The following is a 5349-nucleotide window of genomic DNA, read 5'->3' as shown; positions in this document are numbered from 1 at the left end:
GACAGCCAGGGAAGGGCCCACATTACACTAACTCAGAAAGATCAGGGCGTGGGGTGTGAGCTAGGAATCGTGGACTCTCTGCTATGCCAGGTACTTGTCCTCATTATCTTAAGCAATGCAGTCAGCATCCCCGAGAATAACAGAGCATTCGTCCCCATTTTGCTGAGGAGGCATCTGTGACTCACAGATTCAGGGACTTGCTTCTGGTCACATGACTAGGAAGTCATAGAGCCAGGCTTTGAAGGCAGGTGTATCTGACGCCAAAACCATCTTCACTATCGAGACAGACGACTGACCAGACGAAGCCGCCATGCAACCGCCTGATTCCAGGATATTAAAGAATAGAAATCAAGGAGACGCCAAGAAAAAGAATTGTAAAACAAGAACAAATGTCAAACAAAGTACATCAGCAAGTCTACTAGCCAAACAACGGCAAACTGTACCAGGGTAACAGACTGGACATAGTCCAAGGCAAGAAAAGCACTCTTGTCAGAAGACCAGGAGATGTGGGGCCACGACTGTAAGGTACAGGGAGTTCCCTCGGAAGCCACTTTGAAATCATCTGAACCGGGACTGCCGTAGTCTGGCCTGAGCATGTTTGTGTGTGGCTTCCTATACCTTTGGGCAAACACAGAGAACACATAGCCACAGATAAAGGAGGCCCCAACTCTGGGAGAGTAGCTCTAGAACGAAGAAAGGAAGTCCAAGGACAGATTTTCCAAGTTAGGAATACCCACTGGACATCTGCTCTGTCTCTGGCGGGACTTGGAAGAAGAATTTCCCAAGCCTTAAACGCTGAGAGATGGGCTTTCCAACACTGCCTGATGGATTGGCCAGCTCTGAGAAAGCTGCTGGTAATTATGAGCCAGGCACCACACAGGAAAAGCAGAGGCTGGCTTCGTTTTTTTTTTTTCACAAGGAGAGTCATCTTCCAGGTCATGCTACCCTCCCAGATCAGAGTTTGAGTATCAGGAACAACTCACCGCTTCAGCCAGCCTGGCTCAGGCCTGTACCGTTGGTCACACACAAAGCTCCACTGTGGCCAGGACAGCCTCCTAGGGGGCGAGAGCCCAGACCCCACCAGGCTTCCCAAGAAGCAATTTGCACCGTGAGCAGAGAGGCGACCCTGTATTTGAGCTGAGCTGATGGAGTCAGCAAAGGGGAACTGTCTCTGTACAAAACAGGAAGGAGCTGAGAGGCGATGCATCGGAAGCTTCAAGAGGGAGCCTATTGGCATCGTTAGCACACAGCTGTCCAGGGACGGAGGCGTGACCCTCGTGGGAAGCAAGCTGAGACGTGTCTGGGGGAAGAGCAAGAACCGGAGGAAGCTACATGTAGCTTGTCTCAAGTCCTTTTCCTCCTGTCTGTCTGTCTCTCGGTCTGAAACATCCATTGTCCACAAGGAATTAGACATTTGTCTAATTCCACTTATATGAGGAACCTAGAGTAGGCAAATCTGTCGAGACAGAAAATAGACTAGAGTCCCCAAGGGCTGGGGGAAGGGAAATGGGGAGTTACGGTTTTATGGGTACAGTTTCTGCTGAGATGAGTGATTCTGGGGATGAATGATGGTCATGGGTACACATTATTGTGACCATGCTTAATGCCCTCGAGTTGTATATTTAAGATAGTAAACGTTATGTTATGTGTATATTAGCATAATATGTAAACACTATTATCATGATGTAATACTTCTTCGGAGGAAAAGCAATATGGAAATTCTTTCCTTGAATTTTTGTAACTCTTGCCCTGTTCTGCGGTCCTTCAGGAACGTACGAGCCCTGCTTGGGGTTGTGGCCGTCCCACATTCGGAAGGGGGAACAGTCCTGCCATTTTATTATTTGCTTCTGCTGGTGATCGGTAGTTTGGGGCTTGGCGGGCATATTCAGAGAGGCCATGCCCTGAAAGAGACTCTTTGCCTTTAAGAGGCAAAGTTAACACACAAGGATTGTGGACCCAGGTGAAAATGCTGTTTGCTTCTGACCACCCACGAATACCAGATGCTACAACCCCACAGCTTCCGGCAAACCCCGATCCCAGGGCCAGCCTTTCCCATGGAGACGGCAGGACAGGGCGCATGTACCTGTGGTCTGACAGCTGCACAGACCTTGTCCTTAGTCCTCCCCCGCCTCTATCTCATGACCGAGTTCCGCCTTTTCTCTCTGAGGATGCCTTTCGCTGGGCTAGGAGAAACCAGAAGCTGCACCTGCTCTGGGGCTTACTTCCATGATGAAATATGGGAGATACACAAAAAGGGGGGTTCTCACATGAGCGCGATGGGAAACAGGAATCTGCCGTTAGAACTAAAAATAACCAGTTGTTTGTATTCTGTCTTGCGCACTAGCTTGTGGGCCCCGGGGGAGCTCACTCATTTCTGAACTCCTTCCCCTATAACTCCGCTGCCCCAGGACCTAGTCCTGTACTTCACCTGTTTTCTAAAACACTTCACTGCTCACATGGCTTCCAGAGTTCGTTGAACTCTGCCACGTAAGGAGTCGTGCGGCTGGTCTTCTGGGGGGTCCACAAGGTCAAGGGGAGGAGAGGGCGCGAGAGAGGAGGGCCTAGAAGTTCAACAAGCGCCAGATCATGAAGGTTCTTGTAGGACATGTGGACTTGACCTTCCAGGGTTGAGGGATTATAAAAGGGTTATAATTTTTTTATCTTATTTAACGTTATTCTCTTCCGTACGACCTCAAAGCACCTGCCCTGGCTCCTAACAGAAACCTCACAACCGGCCTCGGCAGGGGGAACGTTCTGATTTGAAGTTATGGAGAGACATGGTTAGTGTTAGAAACAGTGACTCTCAAGGACGTCTTCCTCCCGAGAGAAGCCAGCTGCTGTTTGGGGGATAAACACTTCCCCAGGGGGACGACCAAACTTCTCACTGCCCGTCTCTCTTAAAAATGAAAGACCGCAAGGGGGCGTCAGACTTCAGTTTTCTGGGTTAAGACAAGAGCAAGCGGGCTGGCTTGGTTTAATGGGTATTTTGGCTTCCTAATAAAATTACATATACAAGTTCTCATAATATTTTGCATAAAAAGGAGTATTGGTTGATTGCCCAAACTCCCACCTTGGGTTAAAGAAATGTTGCATAAATATGAGTACTGGTTTATTTACTAAACTCCTACGTGAAGTTAAAACCCAAAGCAAACAAATCCAAAGAAACAAGGCAAATAAACAAAAAATACATTAAGAATTATGTCTTAGAGTTGGATTCAGGCCCCCTTACTGAAAAATCGATAAATAAAATAACAAACCTTCCAGACCATTCTTTTCTTGATACTTGTCTTCCCGGCTGAGTACCCTCTGCCCACTGATAGATTTGTTTAGTTACGCGTTCATTTAACAAATATTTGTTCCTATTCTATTATGGGCTAGGCAGGTTTCCAGGTGTTGAAATACAAAGGTAAAAACTGCATGATTAATAAATAAACTGTGATACGTCCATACAATGAATGGATTGTTTTCAGGGATGGAAAATAAAAAGAGCTATCAAGTGATACCAAGACTTGGAAGAAGCTTAGAGGCCTGTCCCTGAGCGAAAGAGGCCAACCTGAAAGGGCCACGTAAGGCACGATCCCAATTCATGACTTTCTAAAAAGGCAAAATTATGGAGACAGTGGAAAGCTCAGTGGTTGCCAGGGGTGGGGGAGGGGCGGGGTGAATCAGCGGAGCCCAGAAGAGCTTCAGGGCAGGGACCTGCTCTGTGCGGTACAGGTGAATCTATGCTATTACGGATTTCCCCAAACCTGCGGAATGCACCACACCAGCAGCGAACCCCAAGATACACTACGGACTCCGGGCATGACTGTGTGCTCATGCAGGGTCAGCAGTTCTAACAAATGTAACTCCTGGTGCAGGGCGCCGCGAATGGCACAGGGGCTACGGAGAAGGGAAATCCCGGCACCTGCTGCTCAACTTTGCTGTGAACATAAAATGTATCTAAAAAAAAAAAGAAAGTCTTTTCTAAAAATAAAAAACCAAAAAAGACCTACATCTTGCTCTCAGGGAGCTCAGGATCCAGGGAGAGCAGAGAGCTGGACGATCAGGAGCAATAGCATGAGGTCCTTGCTCTAAGGGGGGGCTTCAACGCTGCGGGGAAGCCCTGGGTCGCTGAAGCGGCTGTGGGACAGCCAATGGCTGGGACTCTCGTTAGGTGGGGGCTTGTGGGGAAACTACTGCACCCCCTTCGCCTCAGTTTACTTACCTCTGAATTGACTGGTGTTCCCGACCATCTGTGAGCGTCCGTGTAAAACTGACCTCTTCAATTTCAATGCAAAGGTCTTGTTTTTCTTAGGGGAGAACACACACAACCAAACTGACCATGCTGCCTGTTCGAAAGTGTAGAGCTTGGTGGCATGAAGAGCGGTCACGCTGCTGTGCGACCGTCACCACCACCATCTCCGGAGTGTCTCCAACTTCCCAGACTGAAACTCCCCACCCCCAACGACCGCCATCCTGCTTCCGGTCTCTGTGAATGTCACCACTAGGTATCACATGTATGCAGAGTCGTACAATCCTCGTCCTTTGTTACTGTCTTATTTCAGTTGCATGACGTCCTCAAGGCTCATACATGTTGCATCCTGTGTCAGAATTTCCTGCCACGTTAAGGCTGAGGAACATCCCACTGCCGTAGAGATCTTCTGAAGTGTCTGTTTCGGGCCCCAGCAACTGCACGATGCGGCGGGCAGAGCCTGGCAGGTCATCCCTCTTGATCTGGGACAGGGAGTTCAGACCTTGGGGTCTCCAGGGCCCTGCTGGGTCTGCGGGGGGAGCCCCGTCCTGTCCCAGGATGTGCTTCCGCTCCTGCCCATGAAACGGCCTTCGGTGCTGCTTGTTTGTTGACCAGGGACCTGTCCCCTTCCCTCACAAGTACGAACATGCTCCATCACGCCAGTGTCCTGGACAGGGAAGAGCAAGAGAATGAAGTCATGCGGCTTTGTTTCTTCAGCAATTCAGGCTTCTATTACAGAATATCACAGACCGGGTGCCATATAAACAGCAGACGCTTATTTCTCACAGGTTTGGAGTCCGGCATCCGAGATCCGGTGTCAGCAGAGTCAGACTCAGGTGAGGACGTTTTCCTGGTTGCCTTAACACGTGTTCTCACGTGGTGGGAAGAGAAGGCTAGAGACCTCTCTGGGCCTCTTTTGTCAGGGCGCTGATCCCATTCACGAGGGCTCCACCCTCATGACCAAACCACCTCCCAAATCCCACCTTCTAAAGCCGTCACATCGGGCATTAGGATTTCTAACACTTAAGTCTTGGGGTGATAAACATTCAGTCCACAATACCTCTGTTACCTGGGGGAGCAGCAAGATGAGAGTCCAGGGGTAAAATGAATGATGC

This window comes from Furipterus horrens, unplaced genomic scaffold (genome assembly GCF_987537825.1).
Source record: "Furipterus horrens unplaced genomic scaffold, mFurHor1.1.pri manual_scaffold_12, whole genome shotgun sequence".
NCBI classification, from domain to species: domain Eukaryota; kingdom Metazoa; phylum Chordata; class Mammalia; order Chiroptera; family Furipteridae; genus Furipterus; species Furipterus horrens.
This window is presented reverse-complemented; position numbering follows the sequence as displayed.